Genomic DNA, 22989 nt, shown 5'->3' with positions numbered 1-22989 from the left:
GAGTTAATTAAGACTTCCTAGGGGATTAACATCTGAGGCTTTTTTGGAGGATTAATTATCATTTGGTGTTAATGATGCAGCCAAACTCTCAGGAGAAGTTGTAATCTCTGAACTCAGGCCCTGCTTCCTGCCTCAGTCCCAGCTTCGCTGACCTGCTGGTCCTCCCGTGGCCATGAAGGACAATGGGTGTCTGCAGCCATGCTAGGGAGTGCTCCTTGTCTCCGTCCTATTATGGCTGCAGCTTCCCTGGACCATGAGCTCTGAGTACGGAAGGGATGGAAGAGACAGGTGGTACAGTTAGGACATCAGCAGAAAACATATTCTCCATTCGAGGCCAGAATGTGGCATTAAATGCGTCTGATTTTCAGATGGCCGAGGAGGAGTCAGGGGCCCCTTCCAGGGCAGAGAAGAAGGGAGAGGATGCTAAACCCTCACCATCCTCTTTCCTCACAGAACCTTAGCCTTCTCTACAGTGTCATCGAAGCTTCGTCGTCCCTGTGGCTCTGACGCTTTGTGAGAAGTCACCTGGGGGTGAGTTCTCAGGGGGGTGGTACGAGAAGTGTTTAAAATTAGTCACAATCGTCTGTGATCTCATCCGTTGGTTGAACTGCCGGGGAGGCGAGTTTCATCAGAGGCCACGTCAAACTATCTCTCCTCTCCGTCGTTCGACATGATTTTATGATAAACGGAGCTGTCGCACGGGGTGGTGATCAGCCATGTCACTATCACTGTCAGGTTCTCCCACCTCAGGACACGTGGCAGACCTCTACCTCTCACCTCCTGCCAATGCAGCCATGGACTTGCCTTGTCCAGTGGGATGTGAGAAGAAGTGACGTGTCATGTGTTATGACACATGTGATGCTCTGGGCAGAAATTTTTCAGAGTCGTTGGGCAATTCACCTTTTGCCTCCTTCTCCTGCCCCAGTAACTGGTAACCCTCCAGACAGGAGGCCTCAACGGCCCAGATGCACGAATGAGGAGTCTGATGGACTCCTTCCCGCTGGATAACCTATCCCGAAGGATAACCTTCCCGCTGACCTCCAGGGGCCATGCAGCGTGAGGGAAACTATGCTTCCGTTGTGTTTAGGCACTCAGGTTTTCAGTCGTTCGTTCCTGCAGCGTAGCCCAGCCCCTCCTGCCGGAAGTGAGTCCCGGTGTGGACAGCCGACCCCCTGGGAGGCGCTGCGGAGCACGTTCCAAGAGCAGGTTCTCTGGAATCAGGCGGTCCTGGGTCTGATCCCTGCTGTGCCTCTTCGGGGCTGAGCCCCTAGAGACAAGTTACTTAACATCTCTGGGCCTCCTTTCCTTTCTCTGAAAAATGAAGCCGGGACCCGTCTCACAGAGTCCTTTGCCAGGACCCGGTGAGAAAATAAAAGAGCCGGGCGAGGGGCGCCTGGGTGGCGCAGTCGGTTAAGCGTCCGACTTCAGCCAGGTCACGATCTCGCGGTCCATGAGTTCGAGCCCCGCGTCGGGCTCTGGGCTGATGGCTCAGAGCCTGGAGCCTGTTTCCGATTCTGTGTCTCCCTCTCTCTCTGCCCCTCCCCCGTTCATGCTCTGTCTCTCTCTGTCCCAAAAATAAATAAATGTTGAAAAAAAAAAAAAAAAAAAAGAGCCGGGCGAGGTTCCTCCCGTTTAGTAAACTCCGTAAATGTTGATGGAGCCAGAGCGCAAACAGGTATAAGTTCCTTTGCTTTGCTACGCGGTTCAATCTATTTCAAGCCGCGAGTTAGAAGCCAGTCAGTTTAGGGGCGCCTGGGTGGCTCAGTCGGTCAGGTGTCCGACCTCGGCTCGGGTCAAGATCTCGAGGTCTGTGAGTTCGAGCCCTGCGTCGGGCTCCGTGCTGACAGCTCAGAGCCTGGAGCCTGCTTCGGATTCTGTGTCCCTCTCTCGCTCGGCCGCTCACCTGCTCTGCTCTTGTGTCTCTCTCTCTCTTAAGAATAAATAAGACCGTAAAAGAAAAAAAAAATAGAAGCCAGTCCGTTTAGTGTTGTCTGTTTGGCCCGGTGATACCTCCTCGCTCCAGCAGGGCAGGAGGACAAGGGTGACCGTCTTCAATCTCTGTTGGCATCTGCTGCGTCTTCCGTATTGCCGTCTCGCTTCTGGCCATGCGCCCACACCTGCCACGGCCAGAACAGCCTTCCTTCCTGAGAAGACATTCCACATCCCCCTCCCGGCTCCGGGCTTCTGGAAATTTCTCCACAGAAGGTCCCGTTGTCCTGGGCTAGCTACCGGAGCCCCTGGGAGGCTGTGTGCCCCCTCTGGCTGGACACACCTCTCTATTCTGCTCTCCCTCCGTGCCGGAGGCTTGCTCTTCAGCTTTGGAATTCCTTAAATCTACCTGCTTTAGGGCGGGCTGGCAGGGGTGGGGGGCGGCTGTCAAGTTCATTGATTTCTTCAGATGCTCCTCCACCCCCAGGGCCTATGGATCTAATCTCGGAAAGACAGTTTGGCTTTCTGAGCCAATGTGAACAAATATGGCCCCAGCGCGTCACGTCTCCCGGAAGGAGATTTGGGGACCCGGGCGATGGGCTCACAAGTACCTTTTCTCTGTCTTTGCTTCCACGTCCTTCCTGAAGGCAATGGATGCCATATGTTGGAGCCGCTCAGAAGGTAAGGAAGGGTCAGGGGGTAACAGGAAATACCAGCGAAAAACAATAATTGGTGTGTATTTAAAATTATCACCCACATCATTAGCTATTACTATAATTGTTATTACTATAATCATTGGAGACATACTGAGTTATGGGTTCTTTTATTAATAAGTGAACTCCCGTCACCTCGTGCTCCCCTATCCAAATAATACCCACTTAATTAAGGCTTAAGTTTTGCCTTGCTGCCTCAAAAACCATTTCCCGACCTCCAGCCCACACGTTTCTTCCCTCCTCTCAGCTCCTGTCTTGCCCACCCTCTCTGGTAGGGATCAGGATCTATTTTAAATGAGCTTTTCCCCGGTGTATGTCTCGCTTTGCTTTCTTGTGCCGGTTACCCGGGGCAGCAACCAGCCCCCAGATTCGCGCTGGGGTGATCCTGGTATTATGATTAAGGCATGTGTGGCTCAGGGATCAGGGGTGGGTAGAACTCCGACGGTTTGTGTCCGTGCCAGGATATCTGGGACTCTTTTCTGCCCCCACCTCCCCCCCCCCCCCCACCAAAGGTGGCAGTGACTTGATGGCTGGGGTAGGAATCATCTGGAGATGTCTTTACTCACACGTCTGGCGTTCGATGGTGACTGTTGGCCAGAACGCCTACACCTGACCTCTCCACGCGGACTGGGCTTCCTCCTATCATGGCAGCGTCAGACTTCTTACTGGACGGCTCGGGGCTCCAAAGGACAGTGCCCCGCGGTTACTAGGCAGAAGTACTACCCCTATTATGATCTAGCCTGGATGTCCCATGTCACCACCGCACCTTCTGTCCCGAGCTGCCCAGGTTCATGGGGGAGAAATGGAGACGAGACCCCCACCTGTCTGTGGGAAGAGTGTCAAAGGCACACTTTATTTGGGATGGGAGGTGTTGTAGCGATCTTCGGAAAATATCATCTGCCATGGATCCTGGATACTTCCCCCCCATCCCCCCCCCCCCCCCCCCGCCCCCAGGGATGGAGATCCTGACTTAATTCTCCTTGAATCTTTTCCAGATCTCTCTTGAAAATAACACACGCTCAGCAATATTTATTGGGTGATTAACTGGCCTGTGATCGAGACAGCCACCTGACTGTTTTGGGTTAAAGCAAGTGGAGTGGAATAGCATTTCGTAATGGACGAATCACTCAGATATATGTATTATCCAACTATCACTTAAGTACCACAGCAACCCTGCCAAGGAGCTGTTGGTAGCCTCATACACGAGTTCCCTGAAGTCTCAGAGCGTCTAGGTAACGTGTCTAATGTCAACGCAGCTGGTAAGGGACAGATTTGAATCCAGGATTTGCCCCTCAGCCCAGGACTCGTCCCCACCTCGAGTGGCAAAAGCCCAGTGGAAACAAAGGTGACCAAAAAAAAAAAAAAAAAAAAAAAAAAAGGCAGGTAAGTGTAACTCTTCAGCCGTTTGTCTCGAAGCTTTTGCCAGTCCCTGATCCAACATCTGCAGGCTGTTTCTACTTCCTGCTGAGCCCCTTTCCAGAAGGCTCCGTCTGGAAAGGACTCCAAATTCAGCACTGAAAGCCCGGCTCCTGGTAACCGAAGATGGTTGGCAAATGGTCTTTGAACAAACCTCTCTCATGAAATGCCGGGTCGGTTTCACAAGTACATAAAATAACAACGGAATCAAAGACATAAACAAGAACAAGCCTGTAATCGTCACAAAGCGGGCAGGCGTGGGGGAAGGAAGGCGGCTTCTGATGCTCTCGCCCCTCCTGTTTTCTTTGCAGGCGAGTCCAACGCTCTGGCCATCTGTTCCTTGTTGTGGGTGGTTAAGTGAAATGGGCTGCCAATACAAATAGCCCCACTTGAGGTTTGTTTGCATAAATTGTTTTGAAAGCTTCATGACGAATTTTCAGGATTACTTGCAGTGGTGGGGACCTCGGTGGAGGCGGAAATATAAATTTAGAGATGCCAGTTGGAATCTATTAATTTCCTTGAAGCCCATCGCCCTGGCTCTGCTGCTCAACTGGCTGTGTGACCTTGGGCAGGTGAATTAACCTCTCTGGTCTTTAGGTTCCCCATCTGCTCGATGGGAGGTGATAGGCATTGTGGACACCTCATGGGACTATGAATTTGAAACAAGATGAGGCGGACGAAATGCTTAGCGCTGGGATCGGCGCGCGGCGCGAGCTCGGGAAAGGAAGCGATCGGAGCCTTTCTGCTGAAATGAGAGGAAGGGTGGCCCCATTTGGTGCTCAGAGGCAGACAGCCCTGGGGTGGTGGGCCAGCTACGGGACACGCTAGCTGGGTGACCTTGGGAAACATAGCTTCTCTCCGAACCTCGGGTTTTAAATTCGGGGAATGGGGCTAATCATGGGTCATGAAGGCTACACGAGGCCACGTGCAAAGCACAGAGCACGATGTCAAGTGTTCACAACGGCTGCCACGGTGATTATTCCACGAAGGCCATGGCTAGGCTACCGCTGGCTGGGTTTGAGGTCTTTACTCTCTAGGCCTGGGATGGCGCACCCCCATTCCGTCCCCTATGCCTTCTCTGTTGCTTCCGATCTTGGTTGGAGCCACCGGGAGTGCAGTTTGTTCAGAAGGAGCGACACGGGGGCGCGGCTAGGAGAGGAGGCACAGGAGTGTCACAAGGGTACTTGACGGCCGTGCTCGGGACTCTGGCAGGGAAGACATGAAGGCCACCGCCTGCGCATGCTCAGCTGGTAAAGAGAGAAGACGCGCAGAGCGAGGTGGAGACAGGGAGACACAGCGCAGAACAGCCCGCGGCCAAATGTCGCCGAGCTTGCGCTGGATTCCGGACCCCCTCGGTGCTGCTGGCGTCTCATGGAGCACGGCGAGGGGTCTCCAGGGAGAGCCCATTTTCGGTCAGTTGTCTTGGGGTAAGAGGGAGAAAGAGACAGACAGGAGGGAGAGAGAAGTAACGAGAGCGTGAGACGAAGGAGGACTGAGCGAGAAGCAGAGACGAGACACAGAGAAGCCGGGGAAGAGACAGAAAGAGAGACGGGAAAGGGGCAGAGATAGAGTCAGAGGGACATGGGAGAAAGAGAAGAGGCGTGGAGAGAGCGAGAGAAGGAGAGAGACCCAGAGGGACACGGACAAGGACGGACACAGAGAAGGTGAGACAGAGAGATGGAGAGAGACAGGGAGAGGCGCGCATAGCTATGCAGAGAGAGAGAGACACGCGTGCAGAGAGTGCAATAGGGACACGGAGGGGTGGGACGGCGGAGGGAGAGGTGGAGGGATGAACAGAGGTAGAGACCGAAGAGAAAAGGAGGGCGCAAAGGCTGTCCGCAGCTCCCAGAACCCGAGCAAAGGACGCAGTTCGCTCGCTCTTGGATTCAGAGCTGCACGCTCGGGGGGCCATCAGAGGTGGTGATGGGCGGTGACCCCCATCTTGTCCCTGGGACACCCGCTGCCCATCTGCCCCCCGGCCTGGCACACTGGCCAGACCTTTTTCTGGCTCCTGGGGGCCTGGCCTGCTTCTTTCGTCTCCCTGCCTCATGGCCCCGTCTCCTAGTGCACACAGAGAATGGCCCAGATGGAGCAAAGGGCCAGGGCTCGTGGCCATGCCCGTCGGAGCATTTCTACCGATGACAGTTAAATTGCCGGGGCCTCTGTTCTTCATTGACATCACAGACGGGAGAGTCCTCCGACGACCTCCCCCAAATGAAAGCCAGCTGCCCCCCATCCCATCCGTTGTGCCTTCTTGCTTCCTTTCAGACGGTCTTCTGACTTTCAGCTCCAACCTGCCGTCTGCCTTGACAGGCTGTAGTGCTTAATGATGTTTTATTGTGTGATTTCACCAAACCCTCGAGTTTTTCACTTATTTGAAGCTAATGGACGAAATCTGGACCCATTTGCCAAAACAAGCCCCGTTGTGGCAAGGAGCAGAGTGGTCACACATAAATCAGAGTCTCAGGTAAAAGATTAGGTTTCTCCTGCATCGGAGCCAGCGACAGGCTGTATTTCTACGCGATTGGTATGTGTAGAACCAGTGGCCGTCACAAGGCATGTTTGAAACTCGCTTTCCTACCGGGAAGGATGCGGGGCAAAATAGTGCCCTGGGTTCTGTGATAAATGTCTGCCTAACCTCTGTTGTATGTGAGTCCTGGAGGCATCTGTAGCTGGCAGGCATGCTCCAGAAAGCAATCACATCCTGGTAGGGGACGTGCCTATCATTTGAAGTAGAGAGTGGACCAGTGGGCGTGGTTCTGGGGGGGGGGGTATGCCTACCAGCGGGGGGTGCACTCTCTCGGCAGTGTGGAGTCGGTGACTCTGAGGGCAAAGCTTCACGTTTGGGTAGGTGTTAGAGCGGCGGCTCTTGGCCAGAGATGATTGTGCCTTCTGTGGGACCCTCGACCACGTCAGGAACATTTTCAGTTGCCACAACTGGGAAGGGAGGGTGTCAGGGATGCAGCTAAGCGTCATACCGTGGACAGGACAGCTCCCCTCAAAGCAGAATGATCTGGCCGAAAATGTCAATCCTGCTACTGAAGACTCCTGTTTTACGTGGAGGGAAACAGTGTAGTGATATATATGATCCAGATGACTGGGTGGACAGGTACAGCTGTGCAGGTTGTGCATTGGCCAATTCCAATGGGTGCTGGTCACATTGCCTCTGGGGAACACGGGCCTCCCGGAGTTGGGCAGCGCAAAAGCCCTTGGGTGGGAGGGAGCGAAGTACGGAGTACGAACCAAGTTGGGAGTACGAGCAAAGACTCAAAGGCAGGACAGTTTGTGTTTGGTTTGCCCTGAGCATAAGATGCCTGGAGGAGATTGGAAGGCAGTGAAAAGTTAGGGTTGGGTCTAGGAGCTCAGACTTCGTTCTGCGAGCAGTGGGGAGCCACGGAAGGCTTTGGGAGATAGCATGAAATGAGATGTGCTTCGGAAAGACTCGGTGAGCAGCAATCTGTAACGTAGCCGAAAGCCGTCGCGGGCGGAGAAAAAGCAGGGGAGGCTGGGAGAAGGGACGCCAGCAAGAGAAGCGCTCCGTGGCCCGTGGGATTAGAAGAGATGGGCCCGGGGAGCAGACACATCGCGGAGGCCAGTCACGGGGTGAGGAGGGCAGCGAGGAGACCCGTACTACTGGGGCCACCAACTCCAAGCCCCTCTTGGACTGACCCCGAGTAGACCCTCCCGCCAGCTTCAGCGTGAAACTGAACACCCTGCGCAGGTGGCCCCGAGGCCCGTGTAACAAACACGGTGCTGTTCTGAGTTATTTGTCCTTCTCATTTGTGGTGACAAGGGGACCCAGAGAGAGAGAAACGAGAGCACGCCCGCTGCCTGCCTGGGGATCCCGCGATACCACCCTCCAAGAGCACAGAAGAGAGAGTTTTAGGTGTTTGCTGTCATGGTGAAGGTAAATAAACATTAAAATTAAAAAAAAAAAAAAACCAATTGAATGAGTTAATGAATGTAAAATGTTTTTTTTTTTTTTTTTTTTTTTTTTTTTTTAATCATTGATTTATCTATTCTAAGAGGAAGAGAGAGAGCGAGAGAGAATCCCAAGCAGGCTCTCTGCTGTCAGCACAGAGCCCAGCACAGAGCTCGATCTCAAGAACCATGAGATCGTGACCCGAGCCAAAAATTCAGAGTCAGGTGCCGGGCTGAGACTGAGCCACCCAGGCGCCCCTAAACGTAAAATGTTTTCGTAGGAACTGGCAGGAAGTAAATGCTCAATAACACACGAGTCATTTTGATCATTATCATTTGTTACTTTCATTAGCCCTTATGCTTTAGGGTTTGACAGGTACCCCTTAATAACCGGCTCATGCGTTCTGTGTGAAAGATACTCAACCGCTCAGACACGGAATAATTCTGATCTCTGCTCCCAAGAAGGTCATTTCTTTATCTGCTGTTTTTACGTCGTTAACGGCAACGTGCATCTTCTCTGTTTGTTTAACACACGTGTCAGTCTTTGGGGGTTAGCGCTGGCCTGAACTGGACCCACTAGAAATGAGCTACACCGCCCCCCCCCCCCCCCCGCCCATTTCCGCATCTGGCATTTGGGGCAAGACCCTGGACTCGATCTGCTCAGAGTGGAAACAGCCACTGGCAGGAAATAGCAGGGCTTCGCGGGCCAGAGGGAGATGTCTTTGGTTACGCTCAGTCAGTATCACAAACGAAAAAAAGGAAGAAAAACAAAAACAAACCAACCCACCCCCATTTGGACACAGTGATTTAAATGAGTGTGTTTTGAAGGAACCTGGAATAACTCAGAGGAGGGAGATGACAAATATCCGTTTCCAGAAAATATTAGCCGGAGCGGCAATGACTGAGAGGAACATTCACAGCGCCCCCTGCAGGAGGAAACGCGCCACGTCGCCCTGTTGCCTGTGAGCCGAGTCAGGGACGAAAAGTGGCGCCAGGCCAACCAATGATGGGGTGAGGCTCTACAGGTTTTATGTGCCACGAAAACGTCTGCTTTCTCGGTCGATTATTTAAATGAGTGGCTAGAACACAAAGCAACCGACAAAACGAAGCATCTTTCCCTTCCAAGAGGCAACATTTGAATCCACTGTCTAAAGATCTCTGGAGACCCCCGGCGAGCTCCTGGATTTGTCACGGGTCTGGGTGAGGCGTAAACAAGGATGAGAGAAGTTTCTGGCGTGGAATTTGGTACTGCCCCACCGTCGGCAAGAGCCAGCGGCTGCCAGGCCCTCCGCTAGAGCAACGTTGCTTGCTGTATCTCATTTAAATCAACACCGGGCGAGCTCCCCGGCTTCAAGACTGGCTCCCTGGTGGTGAATCTTGTCAGCGAGATAATGCCAGATTCACCCCTGGGGACCCCGTGGGACTGGCCTTCCTGGAGTCAAGACCGGGGTGGCCCCACCATGGGCCCATGACCTGACGTGGCCACTGGGTGTCACTGTGCCACTGATCTGGGCCACAGAGGGCATTTATCTGGCTGTTAAAAAACCCTGCCTCTTAAGGAAAACACTGGAACATGACAGTTGGGAGAACTACTCAGACAGACCTTAATTATAATGCAAACCTTGTCAAAAAGATGGTGTTTACTGTAGGAGGCACTTTACATGACTAACTTCCACGTGCTGGGGGACGTTTTTAGATCCAGTTCCAAACAAAATCAAAACAAGAAAGGCGAGAAAGGAGCCAAATGAACAGTCCCGAGTCTTAATCCCGCAAATTGTGATATTCTGATATGTTATGTGGTTGTGTTGTGGGATGATGCATGCCAGAATGAATTTTTTTCCCTTCAGTTTCCTTCTTTCTTTCTTTCTTTCTTTCTCTTTCTTTTCTGACAGCTTCCCCCCCTCCTCTTCCAAGAGCCACAAAAAAATGTTTTTCAAATGAACACAGGCAAGGATGTGTCACCCAGTGATGGATTGCTCACTCCGGTTCAGCTTTTGATAATTAAGTTCTACTCTTCACAGACGAAGGCTATTCTGCCAAATCCAAAATAACCCTGGAAAAAATGTAAAATTAGAACCTTATGAGAAAAAAAGATTAAAAGAGCTAAATATATATGTATGTAGTTTGGCTAAGTGATGATTGGGGTGGGGTGGGGTGTGGAGAGGGGGGCACGGTTTGATAATTGCCCACTAATCTGTACAGGGACACATGGCAAGGAAAAAGGGGGGATATTTACACCCTGGGACAAGGTGGAATTAAGAGTCACTAGGTGACTGAAATAAAAAAAAAAAAAAAAAAAAGAAGGACATTTAGGACAAACACCACTGGAGCAGCCCCGACCGAATAGGACCTAGGGTTCCACTTAGAGTGGTGCTTCAAAGGGAAAGTCTTAGATAGTCCAACGCTTGAGACATGTTATATGGGTCTGCCCTAAACACAGGCTGGCAGTAACCATGCAGAGACCAAAAAACCCTGTTCAGCGTCCCCAGGGACGGGGCAAGTTTTCTCAGAACTCTGATTTCTGTCTCTACAAATCTTGCATTTGGGGCCTTGAGGTTACACACCATTAAATGTGATTTGCTAACTGGAGTGTTCAGCTGCCGAAGACTGGCTTTGAATCATATGAGCAGGGGAATCCATGCGGCCACTCCAGAAGTCTACCAGGAAATCCTGGCTAAGGTCAGAGAGAGCCCTGCCACCCTTGAGGCTGCAACCCACGCTCATTGGCTTGGAGGCCGCCATCTTGTTTTGCTGCATTCGCGGTTTACCCACTATGCTGGTGGAAAATCCAGCTCTGGAAGCAGCCTGTCCTTTCCCCACGGATCAACACCACCGACCACAACAAGCACCAGCAATTGCTGAGTGATTTATTAGAAGAGACTGCAAAAGATACTTTAAAAGCAAATTCCCTTACCCTCGTAATGTACCGGGGGGTGGGGGGTTGGGACAGTGGTGGAAAGGCCAACAATCCATGTGGCCATTACATTCTTGGCAGAAAGCACCCTCTTAGTTGGCTCACTCGAGTGGGCAGGAGCTGGGTTTCACAAACCGTTCCTATCTTGAGGACTCCTGGCGTTCATTTGATCGCCCTGAAAGCTGGATCCTTATCTGCCCCAGTAATTTATCTCCTTGGAAGGAGAAAGTAGGGGCAAAGGCAGATGAAGTCGATAAGTACACTATTTTGCAGTGTATAATCAGTCTCAGTTCAATGTCGAAGGGCTGCCTACGGGGGCTCTGAAACTGATATCTCGAACTCCCCCAACTTGGGGCTAGTTCTCCCCACCCCCGCCACTTTCTGCCCCTGGGAGAGAGACACTCAAGGAGCCCAGTGGGAAATTTCTCAAGTCCGTAGGGAGGATGAGGGGCACAGAGATGAAAGAGGGTATGGCCCAGGCCGGGCCTGGCTGGTTTTTTCTCTTTGCCAAGAAGCTCTTGGATTTTGCATTCAATTTTTTTTTTTTTTTTTTGCATCTGATTGCATGCAATCTTAAGGGCAGTCTGGCTTGACCCTGGGCTCAAGGGGAGTGAGATAGCTTAACACTGCTTTCTGTCAGAACTCTCTCCCCATGGAGATGGCTTGGTGGGAACCCAGAGATAAAAAATGGGAACTGACTTCTTCCATGGGGCAGGAAAACAACCAGGAGGAAAAGAGGACTTCCTGCCCCACTCGGTCAGCCGATAAGCCTAATTGGCTGGCTCGGCCTGCTGCGTGTTGATTCCGCAGCCTAATGAAACACTACTGACCGGCACAGGGTACAACAAGTGGTCCACATGGGCAGTGTCCCGGCCCTTGTTATTTGGTCAGCAATCTCTTCCCGTGGTCTGGCGTCTTAGCATTATAAGTTGGGCTCAAGGTGGCATGCACTCATCTTGGGGACCTCTGAACAACTTTCTGATCAATCCAGGACCAGCGTGTTGCCCTGTTTGGGCAGGAAAAATGCCTTGGTTGGATTCAGGAAGCACTGAGTTACTCGTTCTACTCTAAGTGTGGCTTGCGTTTTAATTAAGCCTCAGAACGAACACAAACGCTGCTCAGGGATCCCAAGCCCACGTGGCCAGGCTGGGGAACTAGCTGGACTGGCATTGGCCATGCACAGTCTCTCAGGGCTGAGGGGGGAAAGCAGAGAAAGGGATGGCCAGTAGGCTGTCTTGAGCCGTAGAACATTGCCGTGATGGCTGAATGAGGCTGGGCAAGTCTCTTGACCTCTCTGAGCTGCCATTCCTCATTTGAGAAATGGAGATAATGATAGTGGTTACCTAAAGAGACTATTGCAAGAATTAAACCCTCCCCACACCCAACATATAGCTTAGAACAGTGTGAGGTCTGACGCAAGTGCTCAATGCATCTTAGCAACATCTTTCCGTGCCATGAAACCATTCTGAAAGCAATATGGCAGCACCTGGTCAACTTGCGTATACAGTGAAACCTTGGATTGTGAATAACTTGTTTGGCGAGTGTTCCACAAAATGGGCAAAGGCGTCTAGTCAATTTTAACTTGATAAACCATCCGTGTCTTGCAATACGAGAGGACGTGGGGTCGAATGTCACACGATCACGACTGAGCCAATGGTGCTTGAAATTCGCTTTGATGGACAAGTGCTTCGGATTACAAGCATGTTTCCAGAAATCATTCTGCTCACAAACCAAGGTTTTACGGGACATACAGCCCAAGACCCAGTCATAATGACCCTGTGTGTGTGTGTGTGTGTGTGTGTGTGTGTGTGCCCCACGGGAATTCCCATACGAGTCATTGCAAAGGGATATCAAAAGGAAATTCATTGTGTTATGTTTTCTAGTGGTGGAGACTTGGAGACAATCTGGGGCTCATCCCTGGGAAATTGAGATAGCCCACCATGGCCATCTGAGACATTCGGCAGCAACAGACTAGATATCCACACAGCAGTGGGACTGGAGTTTCGATGCACGGTGTTAATGGTGGCTAAGTAAGAAACACGATGAAATATGTAGCGTGATGCGATTTATGTAAGTTAAATGTACACACATGCACACACACACACTCATACAAGATGAAGATATACATTAGAAGGTCAGGTGAGGAGGGAAATGAGCATTAATGGGAATAATCAGATAACCAAATAAATACCATGAGGTGAGTCTTGCCCAGACCCGTAATGGCAATGTATGGCTGACTGGGGACAAACTTAACTCGTGCCCTACCCCTGAGTTCCCAAAATAAGACTGCTTACCCCCACATGTTATTAAAAGTAAAAAAAGATTAAGCATAGAGAAGTTTAATAAAGCTATGGGGTTTCCCCCTTAAACCTTCTTATTTTGGAATAATTTTAGATTTACAGAAAAGTTGCTAGAAAGTACAGACAATCCCAGTAGACCCAACTTCCTCTAATGTTATCATCTGACCCAACCATGGTGTATTTCAGAAGCCAGCATGGGTACATTACAGCTCCCTGAACTCTAGATTTTATCTGAATTTTGCCATTGCCCACACATTTGGTTGTCATGACCCCGTAGTCTCCTGTGGTCGCAGGCAGTCTCTCAGACTTGTATGAGCTTGGCAGTTTTGAGAAGCACTGATCCAGGACTCTGTAGAATGTCCCTCACTCTGAAATTACCTGCTACTTTCTGATGATTGGTTTGGGTTACGGATTTGGGGGAAGACTACCACAGAGGCGAGATACCCTTCTCATAACAGGATATCGGGGGCACATGAGAGTGACATTATTTTTCACTTGTGACATTGACCTTCACCACTTGGTGAAGGGGTATCTGCCAGGTTTCTCCACTGGTAGGTTAGCATTTTTCCTTTTTCATCCTCTGTTCTTTGGAGATGAGTCACTAAGTCCAGCCCAAGCTCAAGGGGGAACGACTCAAGCTCCCCTTCTTAGAGGAGGTTAAGTTTCTCCTCTTATTTCTTAATGCATGATTGGTCTTTTGGTAAAATACATACAACATACAATTTGCCACCATAACCATTTTTCTTTTTTTTTTCAATATATGAAATTTATTGTCAAATTGGTTCCATACAACACCCAGTGCTCATCCCAAAAACCATTTTTCAATATATGATTCTGTAATGCATTTCAAATATAGCGTTATTGGGATTTAATTCTCCTACCATAAAGTTCACCCCTTTAAAGCATAAAAATCAGTGATTTGCATATATTCCTGGGGCCATGCAACTATCACCATTAAATAAGTGTAGGTTCACAAGTCTGAACAGAAGCTCCATATTCATTAATAGTCATGTGAGTTGCGAGAATTCTCTAACCGTATTTTTATTAATATTTATTTATTTTTGAGAGACAGAGAGAGAGAGAGAGGAGAATGCAAGCAAGGGTGGGGCAGAGAGAGAAGGTGGCTAAGGACCCGAAAGTGAGCTTTGCACTGACAGCAGAGAGCTCGATGCGGGGCTTGAACTCACGAACCGGTGAGATCATGACCTGAGCTGAAGTCGGACTCTGAACCGACTGAGCCACCCAGGTGCCCCAAGGATTCTTTCTATACTCAGCATGCCAATCTCTTACCAGGTGAATGATTTACAGATATGCTCCCATGCTATTGATCTGTCCTCCAATCATCAGTTTCTTGATCGTAATACATAATTATATAAAAACAAAAGCTTTTAACTTGGGGGTGATCGATTTTTCCATTTTGTTGTTTTTGTTGCTTGGTAATGTTCATGTCCTATCCAAGAAAGCATTGTCTAATTCAAGCTCATGGAGAGGAACTCCTGTGACTTCCAAGAGTTTTAGAGATTTAGGGATATCATTTAGGTCTGTGCTCCATTTTGAGTTAACTTTCGTGTATGGTCCAAGGAAAGGCTACAAATTCACCCTTTCGTCCGTGGGTATCCAGTGGCTCCCGTACCATTTGCCGAAAAGGCTAGTCTTTCCCCCGTTGAATTTTCCTGGTACCCAATGCATTTCTGGAATATCAGCATTTTTCAAAAACAACAAAAACAGAAACAAAAACCCCAACTTTTTTTGATGTCTCCATTTTGTCTTTCCTAAGCCCCAGGTGACCAATCAACCGTCATCCCCAGGAGCACTACAGGGCAATATTGTTTGACGGAAAAAGCATTTGCTTTTGGTGGCTCAGACGTACCTGGATTTGCTTTCTAACTCTATTATTTATGGCTGTGTGACCTAACCTCCCTGAAATGTCACTGAACTTCTCTGAAGCTCATCCCTCTATCTGAGAAATGTGAACTGTGCTGGGTTGTCAGTAGGTAGAAATGAGAATGCCTATTAAAATGCTATGTAGGGGCCCCTGGGTGGCTCAGTCAGTTGAGCGTCTTGAGTCTTGATTTCGGCTCAGGTCATGATCCCAGGGTTGTGGGATCGAGCCCCACGTTGGGCTCTATGTGAACGTGGAGACTGCTTAAGATTCTCTCTCTCTCTCTCTCTGTCCCTCTCCCTGCTGTGTGTGTGCTCTCTCTCTAAAAAAGATAAAAAATAACGATAACGAAAAAAAATCTTAAAATTTTTTTTTTCAACGTTTATTTATTTTTGGGACAGAGAGAGACAGAGCATGAACAGGGGAGGGTCAGAGAGAGAGGGAGACACAGAATCGGAAACAGGCTCCAGGCTCCGAGCCATCAGCCCAGAGCCTGACGCGGGGCTCAAACTCACGGACCGCGAGATCGTGACCTGGCTGAAGTCGGACGCTTAACCGACTGCGCCACCCAGGCGCCCCCGAAAAAAAATCTTAATAAAGGCTGTGTAAAGTATAAAGCAAAGTGTCCTGTGTATTTGTTATTCATCACCGTGTAATAAATGACCTCAAACAGCATCTTTAAACAATAAGCATTGGATGTCTGAGTGGGCCAAACTGGGCGCTTCCACTGAAGGTCTCTCACAGGCTGCAATCGACATGTTAGCTGGGTCATCTGGAGGCTCGCTGGCTTGGTGTGGATGGGATTCAGTTCCTCATGGGCCGTTGGGTGGAGGTGCTCTCAGTTCCTTGCCACATGGTTTCTCCAACAGAGCAGCGCACACCATGGTGGCTTGCCTCGTCAGAGCGAGTGAGAAGAATAAGAGAGTGTGTGACAGATGGCCGTCAGTCTTTTATCGCCTAATCTCCAGCAATATCTCATCACTTTTGCATATTCGACTTGTTACAGGCAAGTTATTAGCCCAGCCCACACGCAGAGGGAAGGGGTTACCCAAGGGCACAAGAACCCGGAGGTGATGATCCTCGGGGATCATCTGAGAAGGCGGCCTACTACAATCCTGTCGGGGCAGTGGGACTGAGGCATTTGTAGCTCTCAGAGCATAGGGCTGTGTCCTATACATGGCGAGCCTTCAGCCAGTGTTTGTTGAAAGAACAACTCGTTTCTGTAAGACTTAGTCCGACCAGCTGTTGGACATCATCAACTTTATTCATTAGAAATTCAGTCCCATGTGTAGTTAGGCAGTTAAAAACATAGCCCTACTTGAAGAAGTTTAAGGAGGGGCCTGCTAGCCAATGGTCTGCTCCATTTCCTGTCCTGAAAACTACATTTCCCAGACTCCTTTGCCAACTGTTTCTGGTGAGCCACTGGGTGGTATTGGTGGAGACTGAAGGATAAGAGAAGGAGAGAAGGCGGGGCATCTCTCCTCCCTCCCCCCACTCCTGCTGTAGGTGGCTCTTCTCCCAGGGCTCTGTCTCCAACTCCCTGCTGGGCAGCTGCTGACCTCATTCCCCCAGGCTCTGACGGTGCCCCCAGTGTCTTTCCAGCCCTGCCACCGCCACCTGTGAGCGGCTTCCACCTCCCCTGTTGGGCTTTTCGGCCCTCCACCGCCTTTGTATTTAATTCTGGGCACTAAATGCCATTGATCGGAGTCCCTGGGATGTACTCTGCTTTCCGAATCAGACTGAGGCAATCCCTTCAAAGTTTCAGAACATCTGGTCTTCCGTGATTGGATCTCACGGCATCCTACCAAGGTGCCTCTGGGTGGGCAGGAGAGGGAACAGATATCTGCTGTCCCTCGCTTTAGAGACCCTCATCTGTCCAAACCCTCAGTTGGGAAAGGGGGCTCACCCAAGGTGACACAGAAGCGTTGAGACCCAACCCCAAATACCAGACTCTTCAGCCCTAGGCCCCTTGAAGACATCCCCCCAATTTCTGACAGCATCTGCCCCCCCGCCACATCCAAATGCCTTTGCCTTCTGGGACGGACACCCCCGGCTAACGTCACATTCAGAAGTCGTTCTTAACCACACCTCAGTCAAGTGGTGCTCCGTGGGCAATTTCTGCCCAGAATTTTCATGCCTTCCTGGAGGCAGTGGCACCTGTTTCAAATTCATTATCTCCCAAAGGAGTGCCTTTTATCTAAACTATAGCACGATTTATTTAAAACAAATTTTTTTTTCAATTATCGCATGATTCAGACAAGCGGCGGCTCTGCTCAGAAACCCCGTTGTGATGGGAAGAGAGCATCATGCCCTCTCCTCAGACAAATGTGCACCCTCTTCCAAAATTGTGCATGATTTCAGGGGTTCCAGGCTCCGCTAAAGGCCACTGGCGCACTCATTAGAAATCCACGGAGTTAAGGTTGACGCCAAGATGTGCACTGTTTCAAGGTTTCCCAAATACCGTAGAAAAGTGTTAACACGTCCCCCCCCCCCACCTTTCCCATTGTTTATATAATATTTCCGCTGAATTGACTTCTGATAGTTTCATTCAGCTGTAGCAGGGCGCTTGATCCATTCCGGTGATGTCTGTGAAATCACAGCATTCACGCAGTGGCCAAGAGCGTAGCTCTGGGGGCACCTGGGTGGCTCAGTCCGTTAAGTGTTTGACTCTTGGTTTCGGCTCAGGTCATGAGCTCATGGTTCGTGAGATTGAGCCCCGTGTTGGGCTCTGCGCTGACAGTGCTCAGCCTGCTTGGGACTCTCTCCCTCTCTGTCTGCCCCTCTCCCCACTCTCAAGATAAATACATAAACTTCAAAAAAAAAAAAAAAAAAAAAAAGAGCTTAGCTCTGGGGCCAGACTTCCCGGGGTTGGAGTCCTGGTTCTACTATTAATTCACTGTGTGACCTTGAGCAAGTTGCTTAACCTCTCTGTCTCTCTGGTTTTCATTTATAAAACGAGGCTAATAAGAATCATGTCTGCATAGAGTTGTTTTCGTGGGGATTAACTAAGTTAGTGTGTGGAAAGTCTTTGAACAGTGCCTACAACATAGTAAGCATCCAATAAACACTAGCTATTGCTATAACAACAGGAAATTGTCCGTGTTTAAAATTAATTTATTTTTTAAATATTTTTTAAATGTTTATTTTTGTAAGAGAGAGAGAGAAGGGGAGGGGCAGAGAGAGACAGAGAGAGGGAGGGGGAGAGAGAGAAAGAATCACAAGCAGGCTCCATGCTGTCAGCACAGAGTGCAACACGGGGGCTCAAACCCAGCACCCTTGAGATCATGACCTGAGCTGAAGTCAGATGCTCAACCAACTGACCCACCCAGGCACCCCAGGAAATTGTCTATTTTTAAATGGACAAAAAAATACTAATATTAATAAAGCATCATATGTGTGCCACACCATATCATCTTTGTGCACCCCAGTGGCTCATACATCTTATACTTTGAAAAATGCAGCCAAATAGTCGCGATCTCTCAAGAGAGGACGCACACACACACACACACGCGCGCGCGCGCGCGCACACACACGTTTGCTCTCTTTGTCTCTCTCTCCCTCCAGCAAAAGAAACAGGAAATCCCAAGGAGGAGATAAAGTGACTGATCGTGGCTTTGGGAAGATACTGAGAGGGCATCTGAGGGTGTGTTTGTTTCTGGATTACAGTGACAGAGCAATAAGAAAAAACAGACCCTGTGCATCCTGCTCAAGGCTACCTTTCAGAGAGGCCAGGAAACGCGTCTGCCCCTATGGCGACTATGCGGCCGTGGGGCCCTCCTTGGTCCTGTCCTTCTAGCTGGCCGCCGTGAGCCCTGCAGCCCTTTCGCTGGGCTGCCGGGGAGGGGGGGCCCCATCCCGCCCCTCCCAGTGTGGGGGCACCACCTGCCGGGCCTGGATCTGTGCACAGAGGGGTCCTTTTCGGGAGGCGGGTGTGCTGCCCCGGGCCTAACTCATCGGTCCACGGTGGCTAATGAGGAGGGATCTGGACCAGGCCCTGGGGTGTATCATCTGTAAATTTTCTTCTGTGATTTCCTACACCTTTTTCTTGAGGCAAAACCACTCGGATTTTGTTCTAGGGAAGCCCCTCCTACTTTCACTCTGGGTTCAAATTTCAGGGGAGGAGCCTGTGCCCAAAGCTAAGCCAATCAGCTCTTTCTATCCCTCTGGCCACGTTGGTTGGTTTAGGGATGGGCGCATGACTCAAACGGGTCTAATCAGAACCAACCTGACTCAATACTGGGACCTGTATTTGAGCTATTAGAGACGACGCCTCCCTTCCTCTGACCTGGCATTGGGGAGATAGGAGCTTGAATGGCCAGACACGTGTGAGGGCGGAACCACATCGTGGGGACCAGGATCAAGAAATGGGTCCTGATAATTGAGCCCGAGTCATCCTGTGCCTGAAGCCCACTGTATTCGTAGATTTGCCTTCTGCAGGTGCAAAATCTAGTACCTGACCCTCAGACTCACTCCAGGGAAAATTAACCATGCCATTAAACAATTCCCGTTGGGGAGCTGGGGAACAGCCTGGTGGCAGGTAGCTAGGGAATGCTTGGCGAGTGTGGCTTTAAAATTGGACACCAATGCTATTTGCTTCTTAGTTCTGTGGAAGCATTTACGGCCGCCGGCCTTATCCAGGATGACCATTCAACCTCAGCCTTGGGTGTCCCACTCTTTTTTTTTTTTTTTTTCAACGTTTATTTATTTTTGGGACAGAGAGAGACAGAGCATGAACGGGGGAGGGGCAGAGAGAGAGGGAGACACAGAATCGGAAACAGGCTCCAGGCTCCGAGCCATCAGCCCAGAGCCCGACGCGGGGCTCGAACTCACGGACCGCGAGATCGTGACCTGGCTGAAGTCGGACGCTTAACCGACTGCGCCACCCAGGCGCCCCTTGGGTGTCCCACTCTTACGTTCGCCTGGCAGTCTTCAGCTTGCAAAGGACCTTCTAAGGCGTTGCCTCTTTTGGTGCTCCTGTAAAGACCCTTGGAGGAAAGCGAAACAGGAATGAGCACCCCCTGGTTTATAAACGGGCAAACTGAAGGCCCCTGTCCAAGACGCGGATCTGATTAGTGGCAGCCGGGACTTACATCCTTGTTCTCTACCATGAACTCACCGCTTTTCCTAATTCACCGGTGGGAAAGGCAAGGATCCCGGTTTCAAGAGGCTGCCCTGTCCGGGGGCGGAGGGCGCGGACTCTGGACTCAGACCACACGGGCTCGCGTCCCATCTGTGCTGCTTACCAGCAGTGAGATCTTCAAGTACTACTTTCCTTTTTGTGCCCCAGTGTTTCCGTCTGTCAAGGGGATGATAATGACACCCACCCCATAGGTGTCCTCCCCTTTGGGCAATGTCAACCCACATCGTTGTGAGGAGTAAAAGAAACCACCCAGCTAAAGGGCTCACAGGGTAAATGCTCAAAGTTAGTGCTTACTGTAGGATTTGTTATGATGCAGTAACACAGGCGGGACAGTGCCATAAACCTTTGGGCTTTACAGGAAAATCGCAGAGAGGATTCCTAGGAGTGGGGGAGGGAGTCGGGGGTAGGGTGGGGCGCCTGCAACTCTTGGCAAATCCACTTCTGTCCAAAAGACTCGTAGGAACTGCTCCTCTGAACAGGCTGGTGATCAATTTCAAAGAAAAGATCATTTGACAAGGGAGAAGACAGAGGAAGGGTGGGGTAGGACATGGGAGGTCCCGGATGAAGATAGACCTGTCAATGACATCCATTGCTTTCCATTCCGGCCGCCACCCTCGAGGGAGCACACATCCAAAGCACCCAAAGGGCTCGCGAGAACACAGATCAAGGACCCCATCCCCAGAATTTCTGATTCCGTTAGACTGAGAATTTGCTGCTGGGTGGGGGGCATCTTGCTTTGGGAACCACTGCTTTAGAACTTGCCAGGGACACCCCCCTCTTTGTCATTGGAAATGGTCCAGAAAATTTGATGGAATTCGTTTCCCACAGGCATGTATCAATTTTAAGATAATACTTTGTTGCTCTTGGGTGATCTTTTCTGGTAGGTATTCTGAATCTTAGAACTGGACGTTCTACGCTTTTTCTAACTCCTTGTGCTTAACGGATGCTACATGTCCTCAGGGGGAATTTGTAGGTATCACCCGTGCATTTGAATTGTTCTAGGGGCGTCTCCCTAAACCGGGTCTAGGTTCTTGAAGGGGAATCCCATTTGAGGCTGCAAGTGAAGCCTTCTTCTGCTGCTCAGTACACACATCAGCCTTCCCAGACAAGTCCACGACCACCCTCTGGACCGCTTCTGACTTCTCTGGAAGCACATCTGTGTGACTGCTGAGGTTTTACTTATTTTTTATTTTTTTTTTTTTAATGTTTATTTATTCTTAAGAAACAGAGACAGAGCATGAGCATGGGAGGGGTAGAGGGAGGGGGACACAGAATCTGAAGCTGGCTCCAGGCTCTGAGCTGTCAGCACAAAGCCTGACGCGGGGCTCGAACCCACAAACTGTGAGATCATGACCTGAGCCAAAGTCAGGCGCTTTACCGACTGAGCCACCCAGGCGCCCCTGCTGAGGTTTTAAACAAGGCCAAGTCGTAGCTCGTGATTACTGGGTTCGTAAGCCGTGCTAGGTTTGTGCCATAGCTTCACTGGCACCACTTTGATTAACATCCAATTAGCAAGTGGATGCTAATTACTACGATTTTACAGATGAGGAAACTGAGCCTGGCAGAGGTTAAGTCACTCATGCAAGGGCATACAGGTGGTGAAGACAGGATTCAAGCCCAGGGACTCTGATTTCAGAAGCTGTCATCTGTGCTGGCTTTATACTGTATTTCTTCACCAAGATAACACAAAAGAATACTGCCTTGTATTTTATTATTATTTTTTTATTTAAAAAAATTTTTTAATGTTTATTTTTGACAGAGAGAGAGACAGAACATGAGCGGGGGAGGAACAGAGAGAGAGGGAGACACAGAATCCGAAGCAGGCTCCAGGCTCTGAGCTGTCGGCACAGAGCCCGACGCGGGGCTCGAACGCACGGACCGCGAGGTCATGCCCTGAACCGAAGTCGGAGGCTCAACCGACTGAACCACCCAGGCACCCCATGCCTTGTATTTTAAAATGTGATTTCAACGCCCCTTCACCTGTTACCACTTTTGATCTTCACTGCTGCTCTGGGCAGGTGACTTTATATTTGTCTTACGGGAAATTAAGATGCCTGAGTCTCAGGCAACTTGAACATGGACACCTGACAGGTGAGTGGATGGAGCTGGGCCTCTGGTCCTCTCTGGGGCTCGATGGTTCAAGTTCCATGCGACTTTGACTACGATTCAGTCACCGCTTCCCAAGGACTAGTGAAGGGCTTGCAGAACGGTTCCCCACAAACCACAATTGTACACGGACCATTGGATTACATATTAGTTGCCATGATCATCACTGATTCCATCCTAGTTAAAAAAAAAAAACAAACAGTCCTGGAATCTCTGGGGATTTTGAGCCTTTGAGAGATTATTATTAGAGGGAATAATAGTTGTAGCAGTATTAGGAACAGCGATAATGACACAACAAGCACACGAAATGCTTCCTGCCAGGATGTCACAGAAACTTTGCCTCGTTACCTGCATGCTGTGGGTATCGTGCCCATTCGAGAGACCAGGAAACTGAGGCTTGGTGGTGTTAGGGGATTCACCTGGGGTGGCAGAGCCAGGACTCGAACCCCCCGCTCCACAGTCTCTGCACCTTCTCCGGGGCTATGCTGCCGCCTCCACTTGAAGTCTCGTGACTTCCACGACACCCCCTTTTGTCGTGGGGTCCCTCCGCTGAGGATGCCCTCTCCTCCCAGTGGTTCTGCCCACTGCCCGTTAATCCTCACTGCTGCCTTCATAATAATATCTCTTCCTAAATCTTTAATCACTTGGCACTTGATTATAACGTAATA

General features: G+C 50.2%; 1 long non-coding RNA gene and 1 other non-coding gene across 2 annotated transcripts; one reads left to right on the top strand and one right to left on the bottom strand.

Moving 5' to 3' along the window:
- Window positions 1-2318: 2318 nt before the first annotated feature.
- LOC123579165 lies at window positions 2319-4482 on the top strand. Its single transcript, XR_006702662.1, has 2 exons — window positions 2319-2610; window positions 3638-4482. It is a non-coding gene; the product is annotated as an uncharacterized LOC123579165 (long non-coding RNA).
- A 17044-nt stretch (window positions 4483-21526) lies between these two features.
- On the bottom strand, window positions 21527-21611 carry TRNAQ-UUG. Its single transcript has one exon. It is a non-coding gene; the product is annotated as a tRNA-Gln (tRNA).
- Window positions 21612-22989: the final 1378 nt, after the last annotated feature.

Source organism: Leopardus geoffroyi, chromosome E2 (assembly GCF_018350155.1).
Source record: "Leopardus geoffroyi isolate Oge1 chromosome E2, O.geoffroyi_Oge1_pat1.0, whole genome shotgun sequence".
NCBI classification, from domain to species: Eukaryota; Metazoa; Chordata; class Mammalia; order Carnivora; family Felidae; genus Leopardus; species Leopardus geoffroyi.
This window is presented reverse-complemented; position numbering and strand designations above follow the sequence as displayed.